The sequence below is a fragment of the Amborella trichopoda genome, chromosome 2 (genome assembly GCF_054954075.1).
Source record: "Amborella trichopoda isolate Santa Cruz 75 chromosome 2, AtrichopodaSantaCruz75HAP2 v2.0, whole genome shotgun sequence".
NCBI lineage: Eukaryota > Viridiplantae > Streptophyta > Magnoliopsida > Amborellales > Amborellaceae > Amborella > Amborella trichopoda.
In genome coordinates, this window is record NC_142337.1 from 34106921 (window position 1) to 34119724 (window position 12804).

Below are 12804 nucleotides of genomic sequence, written 5' to 3' on the forward strand. Positions count from 1 at the left end.
TAAAATCATAAAAGTTTGTAATTCAAAATATGAAATTTCTTTAAAACTTTTAAAAATAATTTGCAGTATAGTAATTATAAATAAAAAGTTCATAAAATTTGAGAAATAATAAATCAAACCTTACCAAAATTCATTAAACAAGACGAAGCTTTTGTTAATAAAAACTTTTAAAGCATTGGCCACTAATAATTTTGAAAAGTATAATCTTATTAATAAATACGTATGAAATTTTTTAAAATTGGTATCCAATCTTTGCATAAATTCTTCTTCCTTAATGCTGAGAAGGACAAGTATAGTCATAATAACGGAAAGCATCACCTCAAATCCACGTCTAGAAAGCACTTTCGGCAACAAAAATCTCCATGATGGCTCTAAAATCGATCTTCAAGACTGACAATAAAATTTGAAACTAAAAAAATTGTATAGATCTTGTAAATCTTTAAACACTTGTTTTTAGTGTGAAATGGACAGTCTAAGATAATTTGTTAGTATATATCCTATTTTTTGGAGTTTGAAGTCCTAATTTTTTTCACAACTATAATGTTCAAGTTGAGATGATCGATATAAAGGTTTTCTAATGCTGGAATTCCAATATTTGATGAGTTATTATGTAAATATTTATTTATTTTGATAGGGTTGTAGCCCTATCAAACCATTTCCCTTCTTAATAGCTCACCGATAACTTCATGGCATGGCGAACTGCCATCGTAGATTGACGATATGGCTGTAAACAAAGATAAACTAGGTCTCTAATCTCAAATTCGCGTTCTAAAAGGTGACGATCTGCTTGTTGCTTTATACAGTTTCGGGTCCCTTCCACATTCTGTTTTAGAAGTTGGAGAACAACCTCTTGAGTTTATCAAACTTCTATCCACATCATTACCATTAGTAGCTCCTACGACATACGGTATCATTGCCGGAGGTGGCTGGCCATAAACCACTTCATATGGAGACATTTAGGTGGAGATGTGAGTTGCAGTGTTGTACAACCACTTTGCTAATGGCTGCCGCTTGGCCCAATATTTAGGTTTGTCCCTAGTGACACATCGCCAATATGTCTCGAGACAACAACTGACAGTCTATTTGATCGTTAGTTTACAGATGATAAGACAAGTTCATTTGTAGTTGTGTCCCTTGCAATCGAAAGAATTCTTGTCAAAATTGACTAATGAAGACAGGATCATCATCGTTCATGATTGACCTTGGCATCCTATGTAACTTGAAATTGTTGTCTAGAAAGGCTAGGGCTACTGTTATAGTTGAATACGAGTGAGACAACGGAATGAAATGTGCATATTTGCTCAATTGGTCAACCACAACATAAATTCCACTCTTCCCAAAAGAGACCCGCAACCCTTCTATAAAATCTAGGGAGATTTATGTCCAAACTCGATCTGGAATGGGCAAGGTTGCATTGTACCTGTAGCCGCAGTTTCCCCCCTGTACCTTTGACAAGTATCACACTCAGCAAAAACTTGCAAACATCGTGCTGCATCACTCACCAATAAAATGATCTTGCCACCCTCTGTTGTATCTTATGAACTCTTGAATGTCCTCCTTCTGTGCTAGAGTGAAATTATTGTAACACTTAAAATTTTAGGGGTGACTTAGTTTCTAGCACGAGTCGTTCCTTATAACACAACTCACCCTAGGTCTAAGTGAAACTTGGGTGTGCAGTAGGGTTGCGTAAGGGGTATTTATTTCCGTCAAGGGTAAAATCCATCTGTAGTCGTGAGAAGTCCCATAGTATGGTGCCAAATGTAACTAGCCATTGTATTCCCAAGACCAAATCACATCTGCCGAGTGGCAGCAGCCGCATATCAGCTTGGAAAGTGGTGTCATGCATCACCCATTTGAGATCCTTGCAGACGACATTTCTAATTAGTTTTCCACAGTCAGCTACAACTACATCCAAGGCCGAGGCAACTTGGACTAGACAACCGGTTCTTTTAGCAACTTCGGGGTCTAGAAAATTATGTATGCTTCTTGAATCTATAAGAACAACAATATGTTGCCGTTTGATAAAACCTTGCACTCTCATGGTTTGGGTTGAAGTTGACCCAGATATGGCATTCACGGAAACAATTGGGTCCTTCTCGTTGTCAATGGGGACGTCTTCTTGTTCGACATCGGCCTCATCACCACTTCCATGGACAATCTCAACATCTGCGACATCAAGCAAGTATATTGTCTTTTGCAACGGTGGCCTGGGGCATGCTTTTCATTAAAATTGTAGCATAGCCCTCGATCCCTTTGCTCCTTCATCTCAACTAGTTAGAGCTGTCTGATCAGTGGAGCCCCGTCGTACAATGTGGTTTAGCTAGTATGATAGCCACTTTTGAGATGCCGATGCTAGCCAATGGGGCATTAGTTTTGGCCATTCCGAACCATTTGCACCGGTTCAAAATATCAGCATGCTCTTCTTGTAGTCGTGCTAAGTTGATAGCTTGCGTGACATTTGTAGGCCGAAACATCTACACTCCTAACCGAAAGTCCTCCCTAACTCCGCTGATAAAACAATTGACGTTGAAGTCATCAGGAAGTCCCATTGTCCTGCTCATCAGATATGCTCGAATTGTTTTTGGTACGCGCTAACAATGGAGGTGAGGTGTGTTTTAGCTTGCAAAGCGTACCAACAAAATTTTCATAAGGGTGGGCCCAAACCTTGTGCATAGAACCCTGACGAACTCTCTCCATGGTACTAATCCGGTGACCATTTTGAACCAATGTTACTACTGGAGTGCCTTCTTCTCTAGGTGGATGGAGGCCAAGGCCACTTTCTGCCCTTTTTGGGTGCTTTATTAAAAAAATTGTTCAACTCTATCTACCCACCCCAAGGGTTCCTCTCCATCAAACTTTAAAAATCAACTTTTGCATACCTTGTTGGAGCGATTCTAGCAGTTGTTATCATTCACGCTGGTGTAGCCACATTCAAGTCCACCATTTTAGGTTGATGATTAGCTAGAGAAGCCGATGATGCTCATATTTGAGGTTGATGCCAGGCAACAACTACTGAATTTCCTAGAGAGCCTCACCGTGCTTTTTGATTGTTCTCTTTGATTTGTTTGATCTCCATTTCAAGTCACTTGGCTTCTTGTTATCTAGTTCCATTTGCGTGATTTCTCACCACAGGTTCAAAGTCTACTCTGATACTAAATGATAATGATCAAGCAACTTTTTTGCAGAAAATAATAAGGAAAACCAGTTCAATTCGCTATTCGAGGAGGGTAACCTCAATTTCACAGCAAGGAGTGTTTTTTTCGTTGACTGTTTTGGATTCTATGTACAACTTTTTGCTCCCCTTCTATATCTATCAAATCTTCTTAAAATCCAGCTAATAGCTTCTACGGAAACTATCCTAACAAATAGCTCTACTACATCAAACAATTTACTAATTGAATTTATTCAAAATAAAAAACTAACTTACTTTTACCATTTAGGCTCTGATTGCTTATCCAACGTTACCCAAATGAGTACCTAACTCAAAGCATATCAAATTTAATCGAAATTACAACACTAACATAAAATAACAACCTGAAAAACCACTTCCAATAAAAAGCCATATGATCTTTACCACTGTACCATTGAAAAAAAGTATGCATTACATCGGTTATTTGTTAATTATGCAAATTATGGAACCTTGAATTATCAAGTAGGGATAACAAACAAAAAGAATCCAGGAAAATTGAATCTCTTGAACCCAGTAAGAGCTGAACCAAGAGCGAGGAATAGGGAAGCACACTCTCATCTTATCTACCGGTTCCTTCTTTGCCTCCCCTTTATGTGATTAAGATGGATCAGGTTTACTAAACTTCCATGAAAATTACAAATAAGATAAAAAGAATAGGAAACACAATATTATCTAAGGGCCCGTTCGCATAGGAGGAAATTAGGAATCTTAGATATTTGAAATCCAGGGAAAATTTATGGATTTTTAATACCAATGATTTTTCTCATGAAATCCTCAAATCTCTTGTTTGGATAAACTATACAAAATTTATGGATTCCTTGCAATCACTTCTATATCCATTGTTTGGTAACAAAACTTGAAACAATTTCTCTCTCTAAAATTTTTATATGCTTTCTCTCTCTAAAACTCAAAGTTTGGAATAGTGTATCTCTAAAATTTGATATGGTTTGTCTCTCTAAAATTTAATATACTTTCTATCCAAAATTTAAAATTTGAAATTGTCTATCTAAAAATTTTGAGATAATTTCTCTCTCTAAAATTTTTAGGTGCTTTACTCTCTCTAAAATTTAACATAGTTTCTCTTCTAAAATTTTAAGATACTCTCTCTAAAACTTAAAACTTGAGATAGTTCCCATCTTCAATAATTTTGAGATGGTTTCTCTCTCTAAACAATTTTAAGTGGTTCCTCTCCCTCTAAAATATAATATAGTTTTTCTCTCAAAGTTTAATATACTTTCTCTTTCTAAAAGTTAAATTTTGAGATAATTTCTCTCTAAAAATTTTGCAATAGTTTTTTTTTATAAAAAAATTTATGTACTTTCTCTCTCTAAAATTTGAGATAGTTACTCTCTGAAATTTTAAGATACTTTCTCTCTCTAAAACTTCAAGTTTGAGATAGTTTCTCTCTCTCTAAAATTTTGAAATAGTTTATCTCTTTAAAATTTGATATGGTGTCTCTCTAAACTTTGATATACTTTCTCCATCTGAAGTTCAAAATTTGGGATACTTTTTCTCTCTAAAAATTAAATTTTGAGATAGTTTCTCTCTCTAATTTTTTTGAGTTAGTTTATCTATCTAAAAATTTCATGTACTTTCTTTAATTAAAATTTGATATAGTTTATCTCTCAAAAATTTTAATATACTTTTTCTCTCTAAAACATAAATTTTGTGATAGTTTATCTCCAAAAATTTTGGGATAGTTTTGTCTCTCTAAAATTTCTTAGGTAGTTTATCACTCTAAAATTTCATATGATTTCTATTTCTAAAATTTTAATATAATTTCTCTTTTTAAAATTAAAAATTCGAGATAGTTTCTCTCTCTAAATTTTTTTTCGCGGTTTCTCTTTCTAAAATTTATAAAAGTTTCTCTAAAAGTTTAATAATACTTTCTCTCTCTACAATTTTACGAATCCTTTCTCTATCTAAAACTTAAGATTTTATATAGTTTCTCTCTCCAAATTTTTTTGAGATAGTTTCTTGTTCTAAAAATTTTTAGATACTCTCTCTAAAATTTGATATAGTTTCTCTATCTAAAAATTAAAATATGAAATTTTCTCTTTAAAATTTTTGAAATAATTTATCTCTCTAAAAAATTGAGATAGTTTCTTTCTCTAAAAATTTGTATGTACTTTCTCTCTCTAAAATATGATAGTTTCTCTCTAAAACTTAAAATTTGAGATAGATTCTCTCTCTAAAATTTTGAAGTAATTTATCTCTATAATTTATTTTGGTACTTGCACTCTCTAAAATTTTAACATACTTTCTCTCTCTAAAATTTTAACATACTTTCTCTTTCTAAAAGTTAAAATTTGATATAGTTTCTCTCTCTAAAATTTTGAGATAGTTCATCTCTCTAAAAAAATTTGGTACTTTCTCTCTCTAACATTTTAACATTCTTTCACTCTCTCAAATTTTAACATACTTTCTCTTTCTAAAAGTTAAAATTTGAGATAGTTTTTCTCTTTAAAAATTTTGAGATAGTTTTTTTTAAAAAAAAATTTAGGTACTTTATCTCTCTAAAATTTTCATCCGTACCAAATGCTCCCTATGTTTCGGGTCAAGGGAGCCAATGTATGAAATCCATGGGCCTTGGAAATGCAAAAAAACCGGTTTTAGTGTGGAAATGACATCATGGAAAAGGAGGTCTTATTTCCATGAATTTGATTTTCCTGATTTTAAGTGTCATAGTCATTAAACAATCCAAACGGTAGATTTTGACAATATCCAAGATATTAGGAATCCATACATTAGAATCCATGTACCCAAACAGGCCCTAAGTTTCTTAAAAATCATGAAAATCCTAGTATTTCACTTCATAATTATGTACCTCTCTATCTCTCTCTATCTTCTTTTTAGTTACGTAATTCCTTTATAAATTTCTAAAACTTAGAATATCTATCACCTTTTCTAATTCCAAAAATAATGGAATTATAGTATATTCCTATTTTTCTCCATCTACCTCTCTATCTCTCTCATTATTTTGATTTTTTAAAATATAATTACTAACTCATTCCTATGTGAATTTCGAAAATTGGAGATTTTTTTCTGTTTTTCATTCTTAAGTACCATACTCTAACGCTAGGATTCCTTACCCTATCTTCTCTCTTAACATAGACATGAGTCCACCAACCTCTTACCTGCTTAATAATGTAGTGTAGTTATATCCCACTTTAATAAATAATTAAAATGAATCACACAATAATGTAGTATAGATATATCCCACTTTAATAAATAATTAAAATGAATCACACAGTGATTACTATTTTGGGCATTGCTTCAAATGGTTGTGGGTTCAATTCTCAATTCTCAGCGAGTACATATTATATGTTATAACAAATGAGAGATATAATGTGTCTAAATGGTAGACATATCCTATATGCTTGGCAATTACATGGTGTCCTTTTTAGAAAAATTTAGACAGATACAAAACACACTTGTGTTTAGGTGTAATGATATGTCAACATGTCATACAAGAGAAAAATGGAACTACCCACAAACACTTTTCAATTCGGTAGAGAAAGTAGTGCTTTGAATTCTTATATTTTTTTTTTTTGTAGGTGGAATAATGGGAAAGGGTCACTTTATTTAAGGTAGAAATGGAACTAAAAATGTCATGTCATAACACCTATTAACCTAACCAATCGAACCTTATATTGAATTGAGCTATTGAGCTACTCCCCTCCATCACCAACCATTATGATGGAGAATCGGTGATAACCCTATGAAATGTGGTAGCATATCCTACGGACCACATAGGAAGGAGCACTTTGTTATGGAAAGTCACTCCTCTCATAAACCGTTCCTTTGCTCAAGTCAAATAGAGCTCACTCAGTTGGTGGAATAGCTCAAATTAGCCATCCGGAAAAATTTTGTTTTAAAAATTAAATTAGCGGGCAGAATTGGTTACCACTTGAACCAAGCTGACTCGGCTAATTCTAATAATGTTCATTGGTTATTTCAGATTTTTTATATATAAAAAAATAAAATCAAAATGGAAAATTGTAGATGGCCCCTTTGACCCAACTTTCTAGATGTTTTTCCCCAATATTTTTTAAACCATCAGTAAACCTACATTATTTTTCTAATTTTTTTTTAGCATCTACATCCTAATAAATAAAGGGTATGGTTTGTATAGAGCCTAGGCTCTAAACAATCGAATTAGATCCTACTTTTAAATAGTATCAAGAAATGTGGTTTCAATACTAGAAATCTTAGTGATGGCTTTAAAATATATTTTCATCTCTATTTATAAAGTTTAAAGCTTCAAAAATAGTGTAGATCGACACATTTATGAAAACTTGAAAATATTAAAAATTGATAGTCCAAAAATTCATTACAAAATAAACTATTTTCAAAACTTGAAATCTATTTTTTTCTCATGTCCATGCATCTTGATGTCGAGATGATCATGTTGAGGATATTTGACCATCAAAACAACTTCTTCTAATGAAATTTTTGAGATGGGTTCAAATTTGATTGTTTAGAGCCTCGGCTCTATATAAACTTTTCCCGTAAATAAATTAGAAAAAGAAAAAAAGTATCTTATGAAAATGCTCCCCTCTCAGCTCATATTTTTGGAGCTCCTCTCTCTCTCACTGGCCAACGCAAACCGTATTGTACTCTCAATTATACCAAACAAGACATCTTTACCCCACTCAATGCATATATCCGTACGGCGAGGAACAACGTATTTGCGGGGGCCGCTATGTTATCCACTACGAATCTGAATCTGAGGCTAGGTTTTATGGAATCACAAATCACATATTTCCCTACGCTCCTACCAATAATCCCTCTCTCCTTTCGCTCTCAACTGCCCTAATCATGTGCCCTACTGCCGTGATAGCTCTCTCTCTCAACGACCTCAATCATGTGCCTTGATAGCTGTCTCTCTTTTTCTCAACTGCCCTGAGCATGTCCTGATAGCTCTCTTTTCAACCCATTGTTCGCAAAATTATCTCATCTAACTGCTAACTGTTCTGTTAGATCGGAATCAGTCTGTGGTTGATTTCGGTTTTGGACGGTTAGGGTGATCAATCGGTATTTTAAAAAAAAAAAATTCAAAAAAAAAATATATAAATTCGAAAAAATAAAAACTTTGATTTGTAATGCATTTTTAAATATTTTTACAATATGGTAAAGATTAAAAATGGTTTTGGTCATTCTCACTTTTATATTTTCCCATCTTTTTTAGAAAAATTTTAAAATAGCCCTTAAAAAATATAAAATAGGTTAAAATCCTAGCCCTTGAAAAATATAAAATGGATTAATTTTCAAATTCATTTGAATGTGTTTTGTTTTAATAATTATTTATATATTTTTCATATTTTAGTAGATTTTTTTTTATATTTTTATATTTTTTTCAACACTTTTTTGACCATCCGAGACTTGCCCGGTTAGAGTGGTTGAATCGGCTGGTTTACCAGTTAGGCCGGTTAAACCGCTTCCAGACCCATATCCGGTTAACCGTTCCGGTTCGATTTTACGAACACTGCTTCAACCTCTCTCAACAGCCCTAATTATATGCCCTAATACTATGGTTTTTGAGTTTTGGGAATGTTTTTATTTATTAATTTACTCTTTTATATGTTCTAAATTCGATTATGATTTATTTTGTTGGGAATTTCGTAATGAGGTCAATTGAACAGACAAATCTGATGAGATAAATAATCTTTTATTGTGAAAAAATGTTAGCATATATGAATGCAATGTTCACAGGAATTGAGCAAAAGTAATAGGCGTTAGTCCTGAAATGATCGATAGAAACAAATGATCTCGTTAAAAATTTTATGATATTAAAGCTCATCTACAATGAAAGATAACGCAAAGAAGAGAGATCATTTGAGGTCACTCAGGATTTTTGGTTGCTTTGAGTTTTTGGGAAGACTACTACATTTTCTTTCTAAAATGCAAGTTAGTTTAGAGAAATTTTGGACATGCTGTAGATTTAAAGCTTGAAAATGGACCTGCTTTATATTTGGCATTGTCTATTATAAAACCGTTTATCATTGTAATACAGAGGTTGCAATCAATCGCAGCTATCAAAGGTCAAGTCAGAGGATGTTGCAAAGTTATGAAATTATTTTTTATGAACTTTGATCCAATTTTAAATCTAACATATAAAATTAATTGTGACCTCTTTATACAAAAAGTAAACGGTCGTGTTGTATATATTTCTTTTTTATGCCTATATCCAAGTAAAAGATAAACGGTCGTGTTGTATATATTTCTTTTTATGCCTATATCCAAGTAAAAGATAGAAATTTGGAGTAGCATGCTTTAGATTTAAATCTTGGCAATAGACATGCTTTATATTTTAAATATTCTAATAATTTTGAAAGGAGAAGGTTAACTAAACTAAGAGCCTTGCTTTACCATAATAGATGAAGTCGTGGACAATTGTAGGAAATGGCCGATATGATGCAAAAAAAAAAAAAAAACAACTTCAAAGTGATCAGATAATAATTATGGATATAAAAAGAAGGGTGTGGTTTGTATAAGGTCGCAAATTTAAACAATCCAATTAAGGTGCACCTCCATATTTTTTCATAGCAATGAATTCTTAGGAGTATCTCAAAATCTATTTCTAAATTTTTAAACTCCAAAAATGGTTGAAATCAAGTAAATCTATAAACCTATAAAAATCTTGAAAATGGACGGTTTAGATAATGTGTTGCAAGATACACTATTTCTAGGATTCAAAATCGTTTTTTTTTTTTCCATATTTATAAGTCGAGATAACTAATTAGAGGGCTTTTCAAGATTAAAACAACCTTTTCCGATAGATATTTTAGGTGTATCTTTAATTCTACATTTTTCTGTTGCAACCTTATATAAACTTTTTTCTACAAAGAATAAGATTTGAAGGCCTAAAGGATATTAGAACATGTGTTATCTAGACTCTCAATTATTCACTGATTTATTTTGTTTCCACCGTTTTTTAAGCTTCAAATAATATAGTTACCTGTCAAATTGATTTTCAGACCATTATAGACTTTTCCGGTGCGAAGAATGCATTTTGTGGTAGGATTGTAATGCGCATCCTTGCCTTTTATTGTAAAGTCTACCGTGTACACTAACTACTATATGCAGCCATTTTGAAAACTCATGGTTTTATGTACAAAAGAAAAAGTTTGTATCCCTAGACCTTATGATTCAAAAGTAAAGCCACAACGTGAAACCCTGTTGAAAGTGTACTTCTAACACCTATTAGTTAATCATCTTGACCTTTGATCTAAGACAGTGGAGTTGAAACTCTAAAAAGAGTGTACATTATAGCACATTATCTGGACCATCCATTTTCCCATTTTTAAAATTAAAAATTTTACATTGAGACGCCAAAATTAAACATGAGGCCATTGTGGATTCTTCCATTGCCTGGAGGTTTTAAAGGTACGACTTTAATCCAGGGGGCTTCCCTAACTGGAGTCATTTTGGAAACAACATGTATATTATGCCCCCGTGAGAGCATATACTTGGCATCCACTCCCGTCAGTTAAAAGACCTATTTGGTTTTTTTTAGGTTGGGAAGTTTGGGAACTATCTAAGAATCACTAGATGATTATTTTCAAGAGAAAAAATATTTAATTTTTCGAGATTTTTTGTTTTATATTTATATCTTGTCTTTCAAAACTTGGATGGTGTTTATTCAATCTTGAGACTTTTTTTTTTTAGTACATAGTGAGTCCAATTAGGACCTCTTTTTTTATTCAGGTTAGTCTATGGGTTAAAGAGGCTACATCCCTAAAATTTGTAGTCTTAAAAGGACTCACATATTCGGTTTTACTAGTGGGAGTAAATAAACATTATATCCTCACGAGGGTATAAAATCTTTTGACTTTTGAATTCTATGCTCCTATAGTTAAAAGACCTACCAAGGGTACGGGTAATTAAAAAGGATGATCACTCATTTCTTTTCATCATGTCTCGATTATCTATTACTTTGCCATTCACCTGGCATACTAGGTGAATGCCATAGAAAGGTGAATGCCATAGAAGGGCAACTATAGATACCCACCTCGAAAATATGGCTAAGGAATTCCTTAAACCTCGAGGATTACACAAACCCTAGTGAGTGATGATCAACTTAGACCCAGTTTTACTTTTCTAAAATCATCCAAAACCTATCCCGAGCCGTAGTAGACCATGAGAGCTTTCCAACAGTCTAAGAATCACTCAAAGCGGACCTATGGATCCACTCATATTCCAATTAGGTTTTTAAGGCAGTTTTTGTTTATAATATTTCAGACAAATATGAAAATTTGCCTATTTCTAGTCAAAAAAGGACTAGGAGATTAGATCAATTAATTTCAAGTCTAACCCTAGCTTATACTTATAAATACCCCCTCAAATTCCCAAGAAAATCACATAAAAAAATGGTCCAAAAATCCTTAAAAGAATTCATAGATAATTATAAAATTTTCAAAAAATTCTAAAAATTAGGAGAACCCCTAAAAAATTAGGAAAAATCCTAAAAAACCTAGAAAATTAGGAAATTAATCTAAAATGCCTAGGAAAATTCGAAAATTAGGGAAAAGCTCTAGAAAATTAGAGAAAATCCCTAGTAAACATTTGGTTAGAGCCCTTAAGCCTAAATCATCTCAAAATCTGTATGAGATCAAGATCAAAGTCTAGGAACAAATTCTCCTAGATCCAAAACCTTAAAGTCATACTTTAATAAAGCAAGAGAATACATTCAAAGGTGTAAATCAAACCGTAGTCTTGATACGGGCCCCAACTCCGGGTTTTCCAAGTATATGATATTTTTCTCTCTTCTTTTTATTTTGTTTGTTTATTCTTTAGTTTCTTATTATTTTTTATTTCTTAAAATAAATAGAAATTAGAGAGCTTTTAAAGTCTGATAAATGGATAATGGAGTTGGCGCTGCCAGTAGGTTTAGAGGAGAACCAGATCTATAAAGATCAGTAATGCCCCTTATCCTATAATTTGAGTAATCACACTCTCTACTTATTTTTAAAATTAACTTGTACTGCAAGAAATTTGAGTTGATCTTGCTCAAAGATCAGCGCAAATTCAAGTGTAAATAGCAACCCAACCAGATAACTCATTTTCTATACAAGTTATCCTCATAATTTTAATTCAAGTGTAAATAGCAACCCAACCAGATAACTCATTTTCTATACAAGTTATCCTCATAATTTTAGTTTTCTTCATGTTGATCTTGGCCCTTGAAATTATTCCATAACATTTGAGGAAAAGCCACAAGTTCCGCACTTGTTCATGGTTTGTATCTTTGATGATTAAAGTATCATCTGCATATTGTAGGTAGGAGATTGTGATTACTGATTCAAAAGTGAGCCAGGCCCTCAAATATCTCCATTGATTTCCTCCTTAAGTATAAGGTTGAAAGCTTCATCAACCAAAGTGTACAAGAAGGGAGAGAGAATCACCTTGTCTTAATCCATTAGAGGCTTGAAAATAGCCACAAGCCTTTTCGTTAACTAAAATAGAGAAATCGGCCAAGGTCAGACAACCCATAATCCATATTATGCATGTTTTATCAAAACCCATTAATTTCATGATTTCATTTAGGTAGCCCCATTCCACCCTATTATAAGCTTTCTCGAAATCTAATTTATATAGTTTTCCTTTGACTC